Source organism: Pleurodeles waltl, chromosome 8 (genome assembly GCF_031143425.1).
Source record: "Pleurodeles waltl isolate 20211129_DDA chromosome 8, aPleWal1.hap1.20221129, whole genome shotgun sequence".
NCBI classification, from domain to species: domain Eukaryota; kingdom Metazoa; phylum Chordata; class Amphibia; order Caudata; family Salamandridae; genus Pleurodeles; species Pleurodeles waltl.
In genome coordinates, this window is record NC_090447.1 from 192,681,584 (window position 1) to 192,705,816 (window position 24,233).

Genomic DNA, 24,233 nt, shown 5'->3' on the forward strand with positions numbered 1-24,233 from the left:
GTGCATGAGGGAAGGGGAAGTTGGATAAAATTATGGTTGTGAGGGGTCTATGGTGGAGTTGGTGGGATGGGATGATGTTATGAGGTGTGGAGGCTGCCAGTCTGGAAACATGATAGTTGAGTTTATGAGAGTGTGGCTGGAGGAAAGACAGCTTATAGTTTCTAAGTCCGGTGTGTTATGCAGATGGATTCATGGTTTCATGGTCTACTGTTGTTTTATAGAGGGGTGTGTGAAAAGGTAAAGGGTTCAAGATGTTAAACATACTAATGGGAATCATGCCCATAATATAGAGTAAGGGAAGGTATGTGTAGGGACAGTAGACGTAGTACACTTGGTAAATGGCAAGAGTTATTTGACAGGTCGAAATGTACACTAGAGAGTGGGACAAAAGGAGGGGAAAAGATTTAAGGAAGTTTTCATGTACACATAAGTTATGTTCAGATTAGATATACTGCCTTGATTTAAGAGATGCCTAATAAATTGGGTAAAGTTGGGGCATACCACATGGGGGATGTATCATGGGAAGCGGAAGTATATTGCTTGCATTCCTGAAGCCAGAGTAAGTAGACCTATAAAATGAAACAGGAAAAGAGGAGCCAGGGTCTTTCAGAAATGCAATTAGGTCATTTGCTGAGAGGAGCTGCCGATTAGTCTTCCTGGAGCACTGTATGTGGTAGATGGTTAGAGTGAAGATTGGGACTGCAGTCTCTGTTGTTCAAGGGGAAAGGAACCCTCCAGGTGAGGCCAGCTTTTTGTGTTTTTCCTGATGACAGCCAGGTGAAGAAACCTCTCTGGTCTCCTATTGTGGGTGCTGCAGGCTGGAAACTATCGGGCACTTGAAACCACCCCATACCGGTTCTGATTGGATTTTGTCTGGATGTATTAAACACCTAAATGAGAACAACTGTTTATAATATTTACTGTGACTGACAAATAACGTGACCAACAAATAAGAGAGGAGGTGTACAAAGAGTTTTTTGTGCTGGATTTTTAGTCACTTACTAATGGATACTTACTCGTACAAAAGAGATGCCCCTGATTTTGTCATTGTAAATTATCTGAATGGGTATATAAGTTTGTAGTTTATGGTTTAGTTTTAACTTTTGGTTTAGCTTTAGATTCTCAGACAGAGGGTTCAATATAATTGGAATACAAGTTCGTGAGGGGTGCACCAGGCCAGAGGCACCCCACCACCATAGAACAGATGGCACGTGGATTCATCTAATAAAAAGAGCAGAAGCCTCGACCTACTTTTCAGGTCATCTGTACACCGAATTTCGGTAAAGACTTTGCATCTGCGCATTGGTTAGAACCCAGTCTCCAGGGCAGTGTAGGAACTAATGCATTACTTAATGCATTTTCTTGCTGCTATCTAATGATAACCCACAATTAGGCCGTTACTTTAAGATTCACAATTGGTTTTCTGACTCTAGGAAATCTGCTTAGTAGGAGCAGCTTTGGCGATCTGAAGCTACTACAAGATTAAAGTCCGTATTGGAAAAGAGATTTATTCATGATTAGGGAACCCTTAATTTGACTTTCTAATTCCCTGTATATTGGCAAATCGTGCAGCACTTACAGAGCACGACTTCGCCGAATCTGCAAGAGAAAGGCGCATTGGTTGTTACAGGTCAAGTTTTTATTTACTCATATGATTAAAATGACTTCACTCACAGTAGAAGATTACACCAGCCGAGGTAGATGGCAGAATTAAAAAAAAAAGAAACACTCACAGGCCTAAAAGTTGAAAAATCTTTCGTAAATACATAAAAACAAATAGAGCATGAAAGTACCAATAGTGTACTGAAGGATTTAGCAAAAAGTAAAATGGACTTCTTCAAATTCCAGGAGTCCCTGTAGGACCGACATTGGCACAAGTCAAGCACTTGAATGAAGTACAGCAAGATATGCAATTGACACCACTTTTGCATAATTTAAAGAATTCTTCTTGGACATTGTGTTAGTCTGGTCATTAACTCTGTCCTATTGTACTGTGTCCTTTTATCCTGTTAATATTTCAAGAACAGAGAACTTGCACATTGAGATTTGGATGTAAGTGTTATGTTCAATATTCCTCTCTATGTTGGAGAGTTAAGGAAGTTCTGCCAACCTATATATACATTAAAATTGAAGAACTACAGTATGTTCAAGAAAATACCTATAGAAATGTACACTTCCAAAAGTGTAAAGCAGCCTTCGTTTTCTATACTAATCCATACTTCTCTCATGCTATCTATATGATCAATAATGACCCTGAAACAAAGCAGCTGTGATCTGGGCAATGAACCACTGAATTAAAAAAAGAATCTATGTGTTTTATGCCACTCCACTTTAACCAATCTTGAGTCTGCTGTACGCACTCAGTGATGTGCACACTGAAATATACAACGTTATTAGACATGTACAACACAATTATCAACACTTTCTTTCCGATTGGTTTGTAATACTGGGCAACGTTACAGCAAATTATGTTGGTAACCACAAAACAACAAGCATTGGCAAAGCCAGTAAATCTGATCCTTACAGAATGAACGCACACTAATATACAAAATCAGGCACCCATGTATTCCAAAAGTGACTGCTTGTGATAATATTTTATGCTTAATGACAGATGCACATCCTAATTAGTTACATCCATGTACCCAGAACCCTGCTTTCAATGTACCATTACACCTCTCCTCAGGAGCACTCAAACAGCATTAGTGCGTGCTGGTGAATGGTTTTCCATTTATTCAAAACTTAAATTGCCATTCTTCATGTCAGTATATGTGTAAGAGCATAAGGTGAATGCCAATGCCATCAAACCACACTTACAGCATCCATGGGCCTGACTTTCACATAATTGTCAGCATGTATGGAGAGTAAAGAGAAACATATTGAGTCAGAAGGAGTGGGAATTATGTATGACCTGCATTGCATTCGAGGTAGTGGTATGCAACGAGGGTATCAATATCCAATATAAGTGATAAACATTACCCAGGACATGATGTATAAATCAACATTGGAAGTGCATCATATATCCTGAAGATGCTGAGGAAGATATCCAAATGTTTCCCAATCAACACCAGAAAAAACGTCACACACTCCGTAGTCACTAGCAAGTTGGAAAACGGGAATACCCTCTACATCAAGCAACTCACATGAAGACAGCAAACCACACCCCAGGGATCTCCACTGGCTCCTGATACACAAACTTGCTAATTTAAAGCTTCTCACAAACATTCAAGGCACTACACAACTTAGGTCCCACCTACCTGAACAGTTGCATATCTTTCCACCAACCACCCAGACACCTCCGCTCCTCAGGATTCCTACTCACACAAATCCGAGCCATACACAGAACCAGGACAGGAGGACAGGTGTTCTCTCACATCGCTCATAAAGCATGGAACAAATTCCTGCTCTACATCAGAGCTTCCCCCTTTCTTCTTAAATTCCGCAAGAAGCTGTAGACCTGACTTGTCAGATAACCAAACTGCCCTAGGCAGGGCTAGGCACACACACGTGTGCAGCACCGGGACACCGTTGCAGGTGATGGTGTGCTTTACAAATACACATAACATAACACTCCCAAACCATTCAGGATTCTCCACCATAACCAGGGGTTGTTACTGTGTAGACCCGTGTTAATGCTTTAATTAAGAAATTAAAGGACCATGAGACATCTATGGTGATACTGGAACCTCTTGTAGACAGTCCAAGACTATTACTAAAGCCAGCATAACAAGATTCTAAAGTTAACATCCTAGTAGGTGTATTCAAAAATAGTATCACTACAGAAAGCAAAAGTCTTCAGTCAATAGATCAAGTAAATTAGCAAGCATACTGACAACTGGTCTGTCTCCAGATAAAAACCCAAAAGATGGTTTCTCACTGCTCTGTAGCAAAGGTAAAATGAAGAAAAAGTTGGGTGTTCCTCAAAAAGAACATCTTTTATAATGTTTCAGAAATAAAATGCACACAGATTTCATGGCATGACATTATTTGGGAGGGTAGGATTAGAAATGTTTCATTCTTGACAACTGTTAAATATATTACTTTGCAATGCACCTTCTGAGACTCCTAATTCCTACTGAATCTTATTGCTTAAAGTTGAATATGCATAATAGTTAGGGAAATAAAATCATGTATTACGATTCACAGGAACACAATGGTTTGTGTAACTACCACAGAGCTTAGCTAAGCAGGACTGGTGTAACAGTAAGAACATCTTCCTCTCCTTTCCTCTGGGAAATAGGACAGATTATACATTTTATATACTGAGATCATGGCCGATGCTCTATTTTCATTGAATTTCTGAAGAAGAGAAAGAATATTGCACAAGGTATGAGCTTTCATACCCCTAAAATAAACATGCACTTTTTCTGCAGCATTTCATGTATGACTGACAGTTGAGCCTGGTGTGGCCTACATATGCAAACTTAAGCATTCCTAAATTATTATCAGTATTATCTAGCAAATTAAAATTCATGCACAATTTCCTTCTCTGATAATTATTTTTTAATTATCCCCCTACTCTACTGCAACATTTCTATTGTTTTGTAGATTTCATTTATTTCAAGGCCTTCATTTCATAATACATTATACATTCTGGTCTTCATCTTATCAGGAGCACCTCCTCTTTGTTCATCCATCTCATGGGTTTATGCAAAGCTGTTTCAGAAGCTTAAATATTAGGACATTATTCATCAGAACCAGTTATATTACTACTAGTACAAATACGTTTTTCATTAGCATACTCTTACCAGTCTTTTCTCACCAAACCATGAAAATATAGATCCAAAAATAAGACACATCTATGATGTCTCTTAAGTAAATCTATATAAGAATGTTATCAAAACTGTTCCGTGTAACTATCTTTATGATCTAACTTATGATGTTTAGTGTTGGTATCATTAAAGGACATTGAGCTAATATGTAGTATTGAGAGATTCTCAGCAGAAGGGTATTGATACACCAACACACTGATTAGTGCAGTTGAAATACAAATTATAGAAAATATCATGAAAGTCTCTCTTTTCTTAAAGACATCTTCTCCAGTTCTTTAATATAGTTTTTTAAACTAAATTTGATTGTGAAAGTAAAAATACTAAGGTATGAAAAGCAATTCAAAAGTAATAAAAAACAACCCAGAGGTAATTAAAATAATCAAATTAGTTTTGCAGTAATCCAAATCTAACTAAAGCAAAAATTCCAAGAATAATCACATGCTTTCAGAATTCAGAGAAAAAATTCAATTCATCAGGAATTTTATTCAGCATTAATCATTTCACAGTTTATTTATCATATCATGGGGGCTTTTCAAACAAAAAACTAAAACCTTTCAAATCAATGTCTCTTTCTTCTGGCACAATTTTAGTCAGAAATGTGCATTCAGGAGCTGCGTATCTATCAGCTGCCACTCTCAGTCTTGGTAATCTTAAAACTTAAGTTTGGCTAAAGTCAACTCTTCATTTGCAGCACATACTCGTATCTTCAGAGAGTATGGAACCAATAAGCAAACCCCCACATTTCACAGCAGTGTTTGTCACCAGTATCACCTGATGCGATCCACTCCAGTGTGGCTCCAAGCAACTCCTTCTTACTTGCTTCGTCCCAAGAACCCAGTCTCCTGGTTCTAGGCAGCAAATGTCAGTACTTGCAGAAGGTCTAACAAGCTTAACCTGGTGAGATATATATCGTAATGTACCAGTTATGTTTTTGCAGTAATCCAAGACCAAATCATCAGTAATATTTGCAAGAATACTAATGGAATACCAGAAATTCTCATAGTTCTTCCCATGTTCACCTCATGGGCGCTCAATCCATAATTCTTACTTGGAGTACATCTCATGCTAAGTAAAACTAAAATGAACAGCATCTCACAATATCAGAGGCACGCACTTTTGCGAATTTTCCCTTCATAGTGCCATTAATAAGTTCTTCAACCTTGATGCTTCTGGATGAAAACTACAATGGCACTTCTGTTTAATGTTCAAAGCAGTGTGCAAGAGGTTTATGATTTCATTGTTAAAGCGTGTATGCTTGTCTATCTCAAGTGAGGATGGCAATCCAAATTTTGGGATCAACATCCTCAATAGCAATTTGGCAACTGTTATGGCATCACATCGTCTTATTAATATGCCTCAATTCATACTGAATATAAGCAAAACATCTCACTAGAACACACCTAAACCTGTTGCAGAGTGGCATCTCCACACACTCTACCTGCAGCCTTGTGAAAGGACCTTTTTCATTTCCTATATGATTCATCTTCACATTGTTTTATTTAGATCATTTGCATCTTTGGCACACATTTTTTGCACTATCGCAAAAATGACGATAAAACCAATAAATTTTTAAAAGCTCCACCACACATTTATGCACTACATTTGTAGGACCATGCATTAGTTTCACCAACTGCAGTAGCAATGAATCTGGCAAGACAAACCTCGCATCAGTACACCTTCATAGTACTTATTCATCTTGCTTGAATCTTGCTCTTGCTTTTTTCCACTTTTTCTTTTCCTTAGCGGACATTTCAGTCTGGATGCCTCTTAGCTCATTTATAGTTTCAATTGATATTAAGAGAAAATTATTTACATAAAAAATAAAAAAAATCTGAATTGTTTTGTTTCCAATATGTCTTTATTGGCATTTTATAAATCATGAGAATCGGTCAGCAATGATATGCAAATAGATAACAGCACAGAGACGCTTACAGCATGTGGCTATACACTAACAAACACAAAAGTCAATGCACATATTGAGCTGGTGGTCGTCTAGGACCTATGGTGGTGTGGTAGCTTGGCCATCCAATAGCATCCTGTTTCGCATGGGTGTCAACAGAGACATATCATCATAGCTAGAATAGTAAGACATGCAACGAGAAATAACAAAGAACCAGTTCCTTTAAGGGGGGCAACAGTCTGTGAGGAGAATCTGTCTATGATAATCATCAGCTAGTGAGGGTTGTCAGTGTGGGGGAGCAGCAGGAAGGGGAAATACATGTCGGGTATCAAGTATGCTACTGGAAGGCATAGGGTGGGTGGCTACCACAGTGGGCCCCAAGCCAAACATGGCCGTTGTCAGGGACAGCCCATCTTAGTCTCAAGCAATGGACAGCATTATGCGGGGTCCCCCAGTTTGATGAACAATTTGAGCACAGAAGTGTCCCACAACACTGTAACCCCAGCTCCTTCGCGCCGTCTTGTTTCACGGGAAAGGGCATCTCCCCCTTCCATCGCCTACTTATGTACCAATCAGAGGCAACATGTCTCAGAGGGGGACTGAACTGCCTTCCATGACATTGCTATCTGATGCTGAAAGAGTATCGTAGATATATTAACTCATTTCAGAAAGGTTTTAGTGTGCTTTGTTCACTGAGTGATTCTCAGAAGGCACATCAAGGGATCTGGGGACAACCGCACATCCGTCACCATGGAAATATGTTCCATCACTCATATCCACACCCTTGATAGTATCAGGGAGTCCCATACCATGTTTTTAGAAATTGTTGCGTCTGCATGTCTGCAGTGCGGACATACTGTGGCTACTCCGGGAATATGTTGTTAAGCCAGTGTGGTGTGAGTTAAGTCTGATGCAGATAGTTAAACAGTGTGAATTTCCGGCAGGCATTGCAAGAGGCTCACTTAACATGCTTGAGAGCCATCCTCCAGTGCTTGGACATCAGGAGCACACCTAAGCATGCACCCCACCTGGGATTACTAAGCAGTATTTGACTCCTGTCAGAAGCCTGTAAGGCAGAGTACAGCACCATGACTGCCCTCCTGTCCAGCCCATGATTAAGGGCACACTGTAGTTCATAGTGCAGCTGTGGTTCCTCTTGACCCACTCACCATGCATTATGCATCTCTAGTACAAGTGAGCTGTATGCCAAAAAGGGCCCGCTCCCAGGTTGTGCATGCTTTGTGGCTCTTGAAAGGAATGCAATGTGCTTTCTGCATAAAGGTCACCCACTTGCATCACCCCACTTCACACCACTGAGTCAGTTCATGGGTGTCCAGTAGGGCTCTCTTCCCTGGCATGCTCCTCAGAGGCAACTGCGGCACGTCTGGCACCCGCTGATACCCAGGCTAGATGTATCTGTTTCAGCAGGTCTTTGCCACTCGTGCCAGTCTGCCAATGTTGTGATGGGCTACTTCAGGCCAGTAGCCAGTCCAACACCTTGGTGCCCCGGAGTTTGCCCCTAATTGCTCTACTTTCTGTCATTGCATCTCCAGCCATCCACAGCGTAAGCCACTGTAACTGCTGCAGCAAAATATAACTCAAGGTCTGACACCCCCAGACACCCCCCAATAATGGCTGCTGAACGTGGCCATCAACACCCTTTTCCAAGCACCTCCCCATATCAAGTCAGGCAACACTCTCCTCAATTCAACGAAGAAGGACCGTGCGGGTAGTGGGAGGGCCAAAAAGATGTGTAAGAGATGTGGTAGGACTAACATCTTGACTATGGATGCCCAACCCATGGGGGACAAAGGGAGAAGTGTCCAGAAATCCAGATATTGATGCATCACTGCAAGGGCCGTGTCATGGCTTCTGTCTAGCAGGTTCCTGTCAGTGTGGTACAAATTGGCCCAAGGTAGTGGAAGGTCTCAAGACACCAGGGTAGTCTCCCGGGCTCTGACCCTGCCATCTCCTCCTGCCTTACAGGGGAAACAAACAGGACTTCCCCTGAGGCCAGCCATTTCTCTAAAAAGCTCCAGCAGTTCAAACAGTTCTGGCAGCACCCTCTTGTAGTCTTGTATGTAAATTAGAGCATCCTCAGCATATACAGAGACGACGTGCCGGTCGATCTTCACCAACAGACCCCAGTCCAGTCCCTTAGTCTTCATCAGACCAGCGAGGGGTTCCATTGCCAGAGGAAAAATTATGGGTGCCTCTCCCGATCTCAAACTGGTGCGACACCTTTTGTCCTGTCTTCACTCTGGACCATGGAGCTGTGTATAGTAATGAAACCCAACCGAGCACCTCAGGTCCCATTCCGAGGACCTCCAATACTAGTAATAGGTATGGCCATTCCAGGGTGTCAAATGCCTTCTCGATGTCAAGTGTCACTGCCATTGGAAGGTTTGTGGCTGCTTCCATTGCCCCTATGATGTGACATAGCCTACATGTTTTGTAGAATGTGGCCCGTTGGGCTATGAATTCACTTTGTTCGGGGTGCACAAGCATCTGTAGCTATGGAAGCAACCTACTCGCAAGCACCTTGCTTAAGATTTTATAGTCAATGTCAATCATTGACAATAGGTGTTAGAAATGGGGTCTGTAGTTGGCAGTGGTTTGCACCTTGTCCAAGTAGGGACCCTAACTCTAGTCTGGGTAAGGGAGCCACACAGCTAAGATAAACCCTGCTCACCCCCTTGGTAGCTTGGCACAAGCAGTCAGGCTTATCTCAGAAGCAATGTCCAAAGCATTTGTACACACTCACAGTAACACAATAAAAGCTCCACACCAGCTTAGAAATATTGCCAATATTTATCTGAATAAAACAAGACCAAAACAACAAAATTCCAACATACACAAGCAGAGATACAACTTTTCAAAGATTAAACTTAGTATAGCGCTGAGAAACACAATAACTCCAACTAGGCTATCACGATGTGCAGTCCCAACAGTCTGGCACCACTGGCGAGGGAGTACGGGCCAATCACCGAGTCGCACTAACCACAGGTACAGTACCTTTGAAAATGATGAAACAAAGACATTGCATGGAGTCGTGGAGGTGAGGCGTCACTGGAACTAGTATGGCATTGGTTCCTTACTGCTACAAGGGAGGAGAGGCATTGGTTCCTTATGTTCCGGGGGATCGATGAATCCAGCAGGTCAAGACATGAGGCATCAACTTCACGGTGTTGTGATCACACCACAGGGTAACAGGTGGTGCAGGGGAGTCAGAGTCAGGTGTCACAGATGTCGGGGACACGGCACTCAGGACTCATTCTGTAGTGGGACTTTGGAGGTGCTGCAGTGGTGTCGGGCCTGCGACGTCAGTCGCGGTCATTGCAGTCAGCGGGGATCATTGCTCCGGTGTAGACAGCAGCGCAGAGTCGAACAGTGGCATAGGTTTCGAAGTCGCTCTGGAGTCGATCTACTTGGTTTCTTCTTGGTTTCATCAGAACTCACTCCCAAGGGTGCAGGGACTGGATTTGGCACCCATTGGCAAGTCAGGACTCTCAGCAAAGAGCCCAGGCTCTGGCAGGTTACTTCTTTGATGTCTGTTGGAAATGACCTTTCTGCAGGGTCATCCCCAAACTTTTTGCCTTCCTCCTTCTCTTTTTCTGACTTCATTTTTGCTGGCTTTAAGACTCTGCACACTTTACCACTGGTAATCAGTGCTAAAGTGCATATGCTCTCTCCTTAAAACACAGTGACATTGGCTCATACCAAATTGGCTTATTTAATTTACTTGTAAGTCTCTAGTCAAGTACACTACATGTGCCCAGGGCCTGTACATTGAATGCTACTAGTGGGCTGCAGCCACCCACATAAGTAGCCCCCTAACCATGTCTCAGGCCTGCCTCTGCAGTGCCTGTGTGTGCAGTTTCATTGCCATTTCGACTTGGCATTTAAAAGTACTTGCCAAGACTTAAACTCCCCTTTTTCTATATATGTCACCCCAAAGGTAGGCCCTAGGTAGCCCATAGGTCAGGGTGCTATGTTGGTAAAGGGCAGGACATGAACATGTGTGTTCTATATGTCCTGGTAGTGTAAATCTCCCAAATTCATTTTACACTGCTGTGAGGCCTGCTCCTTTCATAGGATACCATTAGGGCTACCCTCATATACTGCTTGAGTTGTAGATCCTGATCTGATAGAAGTAGCCAGGTCATATTCAGTATGGTCAGAATGGTGATACAAAATGCTGCTTAATGGTGAAGTTGGATTTTATATTACTATTTTAGAAATGCTACTTTTAGAAAGTGAGCATTTCTCTACACTTAAATCCATCTGTGTGTTCCAATCCACGTCTGGCTAGGTTTAGTTGACAGCTCCCTTGTGCATTCACTCAGACAACCCCAAACACAGGATGCTCAGTCACACTTGCATACATCTGCATATTGAATGGGTCTTCCTTGGCTGGGAGGGTGGAGGGCCTGCCACTTACATGTCAAAGGACAGTAGCCTTCCCTCTCACAGAGGGCTGCCACACCCCCTACTGGGACCTTGGCTGACAGGATGGAACTGGAAGAGGACTTTGTGCACTTCTAAGCCACTCTTTGAAGTCTCCCCCACTTCAAAGGCACATTTGGGTATTTAAGCAGGGTCTCTGACACTTCTTGACACAACACAGACACTTCTTGGAGAAGAACCTGAACCAGAACCTGCAACCTGCCAGGAAGAACTGCCTGGCTGCCCAAAGTACTCACCTGGCTGCTTTCTGAGAATGACTGTTGCCTTGCTGTTGCCCTGCTGCCTCGCTGCTCTCGAGCTGTGCTGAGAAATGCTCTCCAAGTGCTTGGATAGAGGTTGCCTTCTGCTCCCTGAAGTCTCAGGAACACAAAGACTTCATTCCTGCAAGAAGAACTCCTAGTGTGGCAAAAATTGATGCACCACCAGCCAGGAAACGATGCACAGCCTGCCTCGTGGTAAAAAATTCACCACATGCCAAACCGGAATGAAGCAGCCCGACAGCACAAGGAGAAGATCAACACAGCGCCAGCGAAGTGACCGGAAATTCAACGCATGGCCCACTGGATCTGTTGTGTAGCCATTTCAGTTATAGCTCCATGCATATTAGTTTAACATACTAGGCTGTTGTGCACTTTGACCTAGATATATTTTATTCTGCTTCGCATTGTAATTTTTACAATAACCATTTTTACAGTCTTGTTTTATTTTCATCTATCTAACTGTTTTTGCTTAGCCCAGCACTGTGTTCTCAAACAAGACATTCTTGATCACTTTGTGCTTCAGTCAAGGCTACAGTTTGGTACATTGTCGGTGAACGTGGTAGAAGTTTAGTCTCCAACATTCATAGAAAATACATATCCTTACGTACAGACATTTTATGAGAACATCAGCTGTGTTATTATAAAAACACTTCCTAGCCCCATTACACGTTAAGAGGGAGATTCCAGCCAGGGAACCACGACTGTATGCTGAGTGCTGAATGCTTCGCTGCAGATGCTAACGCAGACTACAGTCCTTTACTCAGGTATGAGGGTTGATGTCCTCCCGGGGGAACCTGAAAGGCAGAATTTGAGCTTATTTTGTTGTGCTCAGATTATGACTTAGATAGGAAATAGTCCATAGATTCTAGTGACAATGTGATAGCGTTATTCTTATGCTTAACTCTCCTCGTCACCATTTTAATATTGTCATGTTGTGTCGTCCTGGTTATTGCAGCTCACGCTTTGCTTTCTAAAATGCAGTCATTTTATTAAACCAGTCTTTAAAACTCATACTGCTTCTTATTGTCATTTATATGTGAGACCGAATTGTGAATGAGAGAACTAGATGCGACCTGAGTGACCACGACTTACTGAGAAGTATAATATGTCATGCGCTCGGCTGCCCAAACATGTCTATCTCTTGGTAGAGATGAGGCACTGCTAGTTAGCCAGAGCAAAACCCGGATTTAGAGCGACAGGTGTCACCCGCAGTGGGTCAGACTCAGTCTCCTACACCGTGGACGATCTTGCTGCTCCAAATCCAGTAGTCTCATTAGAATAATGAGAGCCTATGCAACAGATCGACACACAGCCGAGCCAGAACGACGCAGCCCGACTTCCTGAGAGGACTCGATGCAGCGCCAGGTACATCCATAAAGGAGGAATTCCAAATATCACTGATGGCCAGGGCAGAAGCCCAATCTGAGGAGGAGGTTGAGGAGAATGGTCCAGAGGATGGCCCCTCTGAGGATTTTTTGCCATCAGTGGACGATGTTACCACTATAACTGTGCCCCCTGCCAAACCAGGGAGCAGTGTCTCTGACCGTGTCCTGACCGCAGAGGAAAGGAGAGAGGAGAGAGAATTTCAGTTGCAATTGGCAAAGTTAAACATGGAAGCAGAGGAAAGGAAAGCTCAAAGAGCAGCAGAGGAAAGAAGAGCTGAGGCTGCAGCTGAGAGAGACTTGGCTGAAAAGAAAATGTTGTTGGCTCATGAACTGAGTCTCAAAAAGGCTGGAGATGAAGGCAGGACAGTCTGAGTCCAGCTGTGATGGTGGAGGCATACATGCAGGACCTGTTGGGGAGAGAAAGGTTTGTATACCCAAAAATGTGATGCCAAGTTATGTGGTGGGAGATGACATTGCAAGTGGTTTGCTGCCTATGAAGTTGCACTAAGGGCTCATGGGACCTCAGAGGAGCAATGGAGGGCGGCCTTGTGGTTTTAAGTACCAGCAGTGGGGCGGGACACACTCCTTACACTAGATCCACATGATCAAAATGTATAGGCACCCATGAAAGCCGCTTTACTGGCCAAGTTTGGGCTGACTCCTGAAAAATACCATCAGAGATTTAGGAACAGCACCAAACTTTCCACACAGACTTGGGTAGACTGTTTTGATTTCTCCAATAAGGCACTGAATGGATGGGTGTGGGGCAGCAAAGTAAATGATTACAAAGGATTATATGATTTGATTCTGAGAGAGCATATGCTCGGTATTTGTTTTACAGAGCTACACCAGCACTTGGTCGATTGTAAGTTCTCTGACCCCAGAGAACTTGCAAAGGAGGCTGGGTGAGTACCAGAGTGTCTGAAAAGGCATTTGGGAGTGATCCTAAGGAGAGTGGTTTAGGTTCCCCTCAACAGAGTGGGGGGAAGGTACATAGTGACCTAGATAGCTCCCATAATGGTAAGGGGAGAAAAGGGTCCCATGTCCCTTCTAAAGGTTGGAGCAGAGGTGGGGGTGTGCAGAGGCCCAGGAAACCCTATTCCCAGCCTCAGTGCTTGGACTGTTCCCACAGGGAACCCAAGCAGGGTAACCTAGCCTGCACAGAAAGACCGTCCTCTGATGGGAGCTCCCCAGTGTCAGATGAGCTGAGAGAGGTGACCCCTAAGGCCCCCCTGACAGTACAGTTCTCTGGCAGTACCACTCCTCAGAGGAGGGCACAGAAGTCCAGAGGGAGGGGCAAGGTGAGAAAGGACTCACCCTTGTCCCCTGTTCAGCCTCAGGGTACAGACCCTAGGCTGAGTGACCAGTGTCAGGGTACCACACCTGAACTGGTGGGCGGTAGAATGGAGCAGGGGTGCAAGACCCCTGGGGCTACTGCCCCCCATTCTGAGGTACCTCAGGAGCCCCTTGGGAGCTCCCTGCCAGCCCCCCAGCTGGAGGAGAAGTTCATCCAAAGGCCCCACTCAGGGTCTCCACTTAGCAGTGGAAGGTCTGGGGCCTGGCTCTTGACACTGACAGCTGTCAGTGACATATTTTGGTTACAGTCATTATGGACAGAGTTTTCCCTGGGTTGGGGACAGAAGTCAGACCCATGGAATGGAGCGGGCCACATCACTTTGTTGGCCATGGTGGTACTGTCTGTAGACAGGGATGCATCTGTGAGCAAATTAAAGTTAGGAGCTTCACAGGTGGGATCCTCCGGTGAGGAGAAGGGTTCCCCATGGTTCAATTCAGTGGCTCCAGAGAGCATAGACAGAGGAGCCTCACTGAGTCAAAAAGGCATAGAACTGTAAAGAGCCCCTGCCGTAGTGGGCTATTGTACATGTTCTATCGCCTTAAGCAGGGAAGTCCATCAGAGTATTGATTAGGCTACCCTGGCTATAGGCTGGAAGGGGGGTATGTTGTAAAAGGCCTTTCTTCAGGGTCACCCCCAAACCTTTTGCCTTTCTCCTTCTCTTTTTCTGACCTCATTTTTGCTGGCTTTAGGACTCTGCACACTTTACGACTGTTGATCAGTGCTAAAGTGCATATGCTCTCTCCTTAGAACATGGTGACATTGGCTCAAACCCAATTGGCTTATTTAATTTACTTGTAAGTCCCTAGTCAAGTGCATTGCATGTGCCCAGGGCCTGTAAATTAAATGCTACTAGTGGCTGCAGCACTGGTTGTGCCACCCACAGAAGTGGCCCCTAACCATGTCTCAGGCCTGCCTCTGCAGTGCCTGTGTGTAAAGTTTCACTGCCATTTCGACTTGGCATTTAAAAGTACCTGCCAAGCCTTAAACTTCCCTTTTTCTACATACGTCACCTCTAAAGTAGGCCCTAGGTAGCCCATAGGGCAGGGTGCTATGCAGGTAAAAGGCGGGACATGAACATGTGTATTCTATATGTCCTGGTAGTGTAAAACTCCTAAATTCGTTTTACACTGTTTTGAGGCCTGCTCCCTTCATAGGATAGCATTAGGGCTACCCTCATATACTGCTTGAGTGGTAGATCCTGGTCTGAAAGGAGTAGCTAGGTCATATTTAGTATGGCCAGAATGGTGATACAAAATCCTGCTTAATGATGAAGTTGGATTTTATATTTCTATTTTTGAAATGCTACTTTTAGAAAGTGAGCATTTCTCTACACTTACATCCTCCTGTGGCTTCCAATCCACTTCTGGCTAGGTTTAGTTGACAGTTCCATTGTGCATTCACTCAGACAACCCCAAACACAGGATGCTCAGACGCAAGCCTTCCCTGCATGAAAAATAAACAAAGCATCACTGTGTGTGGCCCAAGAAATCAACACACACCTCCCTGTTTTCTACACATCTCCTCCTGTGCAGTGCTTTGCGGAGATTTTGAACGCAAACCAGGTACTTTGTGCTTGCAAGAGACATTTATTGCTTTTAAGAGACTAAAGACACTTTATATCATTTTTACAGTGATATCTCAACATAAACTTATTGCATTTTAATTGTTTTGACCTGCATCTTATCAGATAAATATTATATATTTTTCTAAACACTGTGTGGTGTATTGTTGTGTTGTTCTACTGTGTTAGTGCATGATTTATTGCACAAATACTTTCCACATTGCCTTCTACGTTAAGCCTGACTGCTCAGTGCCAAGCTACCAGAGGATGGGCACAGGATCATTTGGATTGTGTGGGCCTTACCCTGACTATAGTGAGGTCCTTGCTTGGACTAGGGGTAACCTGACTGCCAACCAAAGACCCCATTTCTAACACTGTCCATGAGACTTCTTAACAGGAGGCAAGCTTAATTCCAAGCCCTTGGAGAACCTTTGGAAGCAGGAAGCAGAAAGCAAAGTCCAGTCCTTTTACTCCCAGGACAGAAGCAGCAAGCATCAGTCCAGCACAGCAACGCAACAGGCAGAGTGGCAGTCCCTCTTAACGCATCTAGCACTTGTTCCTGGCAGAATGTCCTCCGTCCAGAAAAATTCTAAAGCTGTGGTCTCCAGGACATATACTCATTTCTGCCTTTGAAGTAGGCAAACTTCAAAGGAAAGACTTTGAAGTTCACAAGACCCTGCCTTTCCTGCCTTCTCCCCAGACACACTCCAGGGGGTTGGAGACTGCTTTGTATAATAGCAGACACAGCCGTATTGAGGTGCAAGTGTCAGCTCCTCCCACCACTCTAGCCCAAGAAGACACATCAGGATATGCAGGAGACACCTCAGCTCTCTTTGTGTGAATGTCTAGAGTAAATTCACAAACAGCACAACTGTCATCCTGACCCAGACGTGTACTCCAGCAGACAGGCAAAGGCACAGTATGGTTAAGGAAGAAAATGCCCTCTATTTAAAAGTGGAATTTTCAAACTTACAATCTAAAAACCAACTTCACCAAAAGATGTAGTTTTAAATTGTGAGTCCAGAGACCCCAAACTCCAAATCTCCATCTGCTCCCAATGGGAAATTACACTTAAAAGATATTTCAAAGCAATACACATGTTAACCTATGGGAGAGGTAGGCCTTGAAATAGTGAAAACAGAATTTAGCAGTATTCTACTATCAGGACATGTAACACAGACCTGTACATGTGCTACCTTTTAAATACACTGCACCCTGCCCATGCGGCTGGCTTAGGCCTATCTTAAGGGTGACTTACATGTAGTAAAAGGGAAGATAAGTTCTGGCAAGTGGGTGCACTGTCACAATCGAAATGGCAGTTTAAAACTGTACACAAAGACACTGCAGTGGCAGGTCTGAAACATGTTTCCAGCACTATTCCTGAGGGTCGGACAATCAGTGCTGCAGGCCCACTAATAGCATTTCATTTACAGGCCCTGGGGGCACAGGGTGAGCTACACTAGGGACTTACTAGCAAATCAAATATGCCAATCACCAATACAATTTAGACAGAGAACACTTGCACTTTAGCACTGGTCAAGAGTGGAAAAGTGCCCAGCGTCCTAAAGCTAACAAAACAGGTCAGAAAAAAAGGAGGAAGAAGGCAAAGAGTTTTGGGGATAACCCTGCAAAAAGGGCCATTTCCAACAGTGGGTGATAGGAGCTAACCTTGAGGAGGTCTCTGCCAGGCTTAGGCAGCACAACCATAGGTGTCTTATGGAGGGAGGCAGGCAGCATCCCCTGTTGATGTACCTCTACATACCTCAAGCAGTTTGGGGGTGAGGGTCACACTGTATTGGACATAAAATTCTACTGGAAAGTCGTCAGTGCCTGGCCCCTTGTTCCGAGTCATCTGGCCAATCACAGCTCTCACCTCTTCTAACTGAAGGAGATGTTCTAGTTCTTTTAATTGTACGGGTGTCAGGCAGAGGAGGTCAATTGCCTGCACATATCACTGTATGTGGTCTGGTGAAGGTCCTGAGGAGGGGTTTACAGCATATCATAATATTCCAAGAAGTCCACATTTGTGTCAGTTTCTGTGTTCATTACGTTGCTGGAAGTGTCTGAGATTGCCCCTATCAAGGGACGGCTGATTGCAGCAGACATGCCAGGGTGCAACCTGGTTTGTCTCTGTATGTCGGATGCCAAGCTAGTAGGCCAATGTTGCTAAGTTGTCATGTCTAGTCTCTATGTCGAGTGCACAGTACCATCTTTTTTGCCCAATCTTTGACCACCATTACCACGTCCTTCTCATCCACCCTCATTTGTATCTCAAAGTCTTACAAACTGCAGAGTAGGGAAGCCCTCGCTCCCCAGGCGATCTTGATGCCATGTCCGCACATAACTACTTTCATCTCGTCCCACTCTATTCTCCTTGATCCCACTGATCCTCGTACTTCTCAAAGTAGTAAAGCAAATGTGTGCTGACAGTGTCTTTGAAGACGGTGTCAAGGTGACCCTCCGCACTCAGTCTCCATGTCGGTATTGTATCGCGTACTCCCAACCATTTGAATGTGACTCGGAGAGGGGTGTGTTTGATAGGGTCCGGCCTAGGTACTCCAAGCTGACAGCCATGGGTCAGAACTCGGTGGTACTGAAAATATAACACAGCGTGGTGTGTGTCTGGTGACCTGGGGCATAGTACGAGTACTCCGTTTATCCAGGGTGCCCCAACCACAATATGTCATGTAACTGTACTGCCTCTGTCCAGCGTCTAAAGTGTCTTTTCACCTGAATTCCTTGTCTCTCAGGAAGGGGGGTGCTGATCGATCTAAATCTGTGCACTGTATACAGTTAAGCTCGAAACCCCAGATCCCTGGAGCTCAAGGGTCCCTGAACAAAGTTGGGGACAGAGTGTTAAGAGAATCCCCCTGATGAGTGTTGGGGGCAAACAGGGACACCACTGACAGGGGACAGCCATCTACCAAACCCTCTAACAATACATATCGGCCTTCCTTGTCTATTGTTACTCTACTGTGGGCTATCCAGATGAAGACACCTCTTGGGTATGCCGAGTACCCAGTCCCAAACACCTGCCCACTCCATCACCTCAGCACCTTCTCCAGTTCCATGCTTGTGAGATGTGACTCCTGGATGCGTGCAATATATATGTATGTGCGTATAAGGGAAGCATACAGTTGTCTCACTGGCATTGCCATTCACCTAATGTTCCAGGTGAGCACATTATAGCTGTAATATCTCAAGTTGATCTCAGGGTCAAAAACCTGTGCATTTCTCTTGGGTCCTCCCCACCAGCCCCCTCTCCCTTCCCCCTAGTGTCGCTCCATCCTGTTGGAACACAAACCGGTAACTGTAATAGAACAGTAACGCCCACACCCTTGGCTTGAACGCTAATATACATTATGCCATAACACCCCATTCACAGTGTCAATCAGCTAAATCTTGAAACAGTGCTAGCAACGTCCTAGTGGAAGTCTAAAAGAGACCAGGTCAAAAGAGATGCCTTGTGTCCAAAGTCTTCAACCATGACTGTCAGAGTCCAAGTTCGGAGTTTGTGTTCCCGTGAGATACATCTCTCACTCTGAGAGACCATTGGGGCCCAACATACCTCTTCCATCCAAGTCATTGTCAATTGGTTTCAGCCCTCGCCACTCACCACCACATCATCATCATTGCTCGAGCATCCCCTTCTGCATCAACCTCTTTGGTGTGTTAGTGATCGTTTCCTCAGAGACCACTGAGTCAGGAGCTCCAGCCATGATTTCAGATCCATGTCTGGGACAAGGACCTGATACCTGTTTGCTCCATGCATGGAGCCCTCCTCTACCAACTGTACTCATTCATTAGCTGCCTGATCTGTGGAAAGGCTTGATCACAGGCATTGGGGCCAGCTGTGATGAAGTTTTCCTCTGGTTGAGTCCATCAGGTCATCCTCCCTGGCCAACGGTGAAGCATCAGCACCCTTGAATCGTATGAATGTCCAGGCCTCATCCGGTGAGGAGAAGAAGTGAGTCTCATTCGCTTCCACCACTCTGAGCCTCACCGGTGAGAACAGTGCATAGGAAAACACCACTGTGCAGAGCTGCACCTTGACAGCCCCAAAAGTATTGCTCCATTTCTGTTCTTTCACCGTGTAGTCTGGGTAGGCCGTTATAGAGTTTTCATTGTAGTTCCAGGTGCCTTTTGCTCAAAACACCTGTAGGAGGAGGTCCCTGTCTCTATAGTTTAATAAGAATGTTATCACTGGCACAGTGGGGCCACCAGGGTCCGGCCCAGGGACACTATGAGCCCATTATATGGAGAAATGTTTTGGTATACGGGCTGTCAGAACCATGGGCGTCAGCCACTCCTCTAGGAAGAGCATCCTATTAGGGCCTTCTGATCTCTCGGGGAACCCGAGGAAGTACATACTTTTGCACCTGGAGTGTCCCCCTGCATCTTCAGCCAGCACTTTGAGGTCCCACACCTCCTTTTGCAGCATCTTCAATTTGGTCTGGCATGGACACCATGGAGGGCCTAATTGTGGTCACAGAGCATTCCACCTTGTCTAATCTCTCTATTAGTTTAGCATGGTCTGCCTGCAGACCAGTCTCCACCTGTATAGCCCCCAGTTGGGCTTCCATCACAGTCTTGGAGTAGTGGATGGCTTGCAGGATCCTGTCAAACATTCCTCTGTGTTTCTCCAGAGTGGGCTCCAGCTGATGGATCTGGTCAGCCGGTGCAGGTGAAGTTGTCATCATGGCTAGGACGGATTTTGGGGCTGGAGTTTTGGGAGTCCTTGGTCGGACCATGCCCCATCAGTGGCTTCTTATCGTGTCACAATGTAAGAAAAATGGAGGCATGGGTGGGGAAGCCATGAACTTGGCTGGCAGAAATCAACTGTCCCCAGTCATCAAGCAGGGGGGGCCTCCAGTTCCTGGCTCCATCAAGACAGAACCCCCTGTGGCACAATGCCAACACATAGTAACACTGACCTAGGGGTCGCCCGCCGGGGCCACCTTCGTCACTGCATTGCCGCTTGCTCCCTCCCCTGGGCCTCACACACTTCTGTTGGGGGTGAAGAGGACCCAGCGATCATTCGTACCTGTACCATAGAGGGTCCTGAATTACCAGTGCTGTGCCCCTACTCATCACAGGCCAAAGGTAACCAGGAGAAAAAGAGGAGTACAGGGAGGAGGGAGGCCACCCGGTCCTTGCTCTCCGGGGCGCCACCTACGTCATCAGGAGATTTGCAGGCCGTATGCCGCATATATCAGAGGCCTTTGGTATCCTCACCTGCAGCCTTCTTCCCCCCATGCCACAGCCCGGGACTGAATGGGGCTGCAGCCGGGGCCTCACCACTGTCTCGACGCAGAACTTGTGTAGACCAGTGAGCCGTGGGTCTGTTTCCATGCTCCCCCTCACCCAGCTCTTTGGGCCGGCAAGACGCACAGGCTCGTCTTCAGAGCTCTACAAGCAGGGCCTTCCAAGGGTTTCCCGGGGCCGATTTCCTCTATCGGAACAATCCTCCCCGGACTGTAGCTATCCCTTGGAGAGGGATTCTTCTGCACAGTTTGGGGGTGTCAGTGGGCCTTCTCAAGGCAGGATATGTGTAGATGAGCCTAAGTCAGGGCCTAGCTTCACAGCGGAACAACCACTCTCAGTGCCATCTTGGCCACTCTCTCAAAATTGTTTCTGAATTCTCATTTGTTTGTTCTGGCAATGTTGCTAACAGAAGTGCACAGTATTTGACAACGAGATCTGAAAAACTATTTCCCAGTGCAATCATGTTATTTCCATTATTCTATGCACCACATTTAACAACTGCTATTTTCTTTGGCAATTTCAATGCAAGTAACATATTAGGAATGCATGGTCCGCTGGAAATTGGCGTCCCAGCAGAAGTCATAAAAAACTCACTGTGACAATTGGCCAAAATCATGCACCACTCCAAAACAATGCTGACTATTATTATGGACTGCAATACAATTCATTGGCTATGCAGCAAGATCAGCATTCAATTCAGCTTCTTGTGCCGAGGTTAGATAACAGAAGTATTATGCCTCCACAATGTATGTTAATGTTTTAACTGCATATATTGCTCTTAAAAACTTCCATAGGTATCTCTCAAGCACAAATAAAATCAAATAAGCCCACTTGAGTGGCACATCTTTGCTGGAACCGGACGTTTTTGCAGAGTCTCCCCTATATTTTTGCCTTCTATTACAGAGCCCATTTTTGTAGGCATTAAGACTCTGTACGTGCTAACCAGTGCGAAAGTGCCTGTTTTTTCTCACTAAACATGGTACTTCTGGCTCACGCCTAATTCACACATTAAATTTATGTGTAAGTCCCTAGTAAAAGAAAGTAAATGCTACTAATGAGTCTGCAGCACTAATTGTGCCACCACAAAAGTAGCCTTTTAAAAGGTGGCTCATTCCTGCCACTGCAACTTGAAGTGCAGTGATAAACAACCATTTCAACCTGGCAAAATAAACCTTCTGTTGAACCTAATCCTTACTATTTGATACACATAAGTCATCCCTAAAGTATTCCCTGAATACCTATAGGGCAAGGTGCTTTGCATTGAAAAAGTAGTACATGTGGGTTATGTTTTACAGGTTCTGGTGTTGAAAAACTCTGAAAGTCGTTTTTCACTACTGTAAGGCCTGTCTCTCCAGTTACTAATATGAGGTTATCTTATTACATTTAATAAATGATAACTTTTGGTAGGTAGAAAATAGAAATATGATGTTTGCACTCAAATGAATTGTATTTCAAAATCCTCTTTAATGGTAAAGTCAGATTTCAAGTCACAATTCTGAAAATACCACTTTTAGAAAGTTTATATTTTCTAGTCCTAACCATTTGTGCCCTTGGTCCAATGAAAATGAATGGCTCTGCTGTTGGAGTTTGTATATTCCTCCCAGATTTGAGAAAAAATGGGGCTAGGTATTGGCAGGATGGGCCATCCTACCTAGATGGTTGGAAGAAGAGCGGTTCCCTTATCCCTTTACACTTCATACGGTTTGCCTTCAGCATCCACAATAGAACTTGACACCAGTCTTTTGTTACCCCAGACATCTTGTAGCCATGGCAGGGGAAAGGAAGAACATTTCAGAACCATATTTTGGGGTAGTCCAGTATGTTCACCCAATTCAAAGGCTGGCAGCAGGTATAAATATTGGACCCACAGAGCACCACTTTAGCAAACTCCTAGGCCTATGGGCATTACAGACAAAGAGCTGCCTTGCTGCTTAAGGCCTGCCCTGCTCTCTGACAAGAAAGACTAGACCTACTCCCTTCATCCCAGGCTAACCCGAGTGATTCCAAGGGTCAGTTGGCTGATGACCTGTTCTGAGCTACATGGACATAACAAGCTTCAGAGGCCTCCCTGTATCTGCCCAGCTCACCTACTACAATTGGACATGCCTGGGCCAACCTCAGTCATGCTGGCCTCCGCTAGGGTGAGTCCTTGATCGCCAAGAGGTACCTCCCCTGGCCCTGGACCCATGGCTGGTGTCAGAGTGCACTCCTTTACAAGGAAAGGAGAAATCCTGAAATTTTGGGCTCTTTGACATCGCCAGTGGGTCCACTTGCTCCGAGATTCTGCCACCTATAAAAATTGCCATCTCAAAGCTCTGCTAAACCTGACTCTTCACACTACAGTGACTGCCAGCAATGACCAGCAACACATTATATGCACTTCATTCTATAGCAACAACAGCCTGCTTTCACTGTCTATTTGAAGCTCCAGCAATGACCATCTGTGATACCCAACTGGGTCTTTATGCTACAGCAATGACCTTCTGCAACATCAGGCCTGCTCTTCGAGCTACAGCGACAACCATCTGTGGTGCACTCCCTGCTCATTGCAGCTTCCTCCATTGCAAACAGATATCTTAGAAGCAGACTTTGAGAAGGTAACTTTTTCAGCAGGGCTAACCTGATATCTGTATCTAGCCCCCACTCCATTGCAGTCATCTTAAACCTGCAACTTTCCTGAGTCTGGCAGATGATTGCGAGTGGAGCTTTTTTACTGTTAGGAGTTATAGTTGCCTAAAACTTTGAAATTTCATATCTCCATTCTATTGATTGGATTTTTGTCTTTCTGTTGTTTTATTCATTACGATGTTCTCTGTTTTTCTGAATTGGTTTGGGATTTTTCTTATGTTGTGTTTTCACTTCATTGTTGTTTGTATGCTACAAAAATACTTTACACATTGCCTCTAAGTTGAGCCTGACTGCTTTTGTGCCAAGCTACCAGAGGGTTAAAAACACATTAAATTAGTGACTTTTGTAGTTCGCCTGGACAAAAATCGTGGTTTTTGCTTGAGTACGGTTTTCACCCCCCTTGACCAGTAATCCAGCTTCTTACAATCTTGAATATCTGGTCTTGGTTTAGTGCACAATTTTGTTACATCAATGCAGACCTGCTCAAACTAATAGCATCTCTTGACAACGGTAAATGGGTAGCAGGATTCAAAATCTCACACCTTTCAATCTGAATGTTTTCAGCAGCCGGGATAATCTGCTCATACTTAGTAAAGTGGTTAAATGCTGTTTTCCCAATTCAGTTAACAGTGTTTCTAATG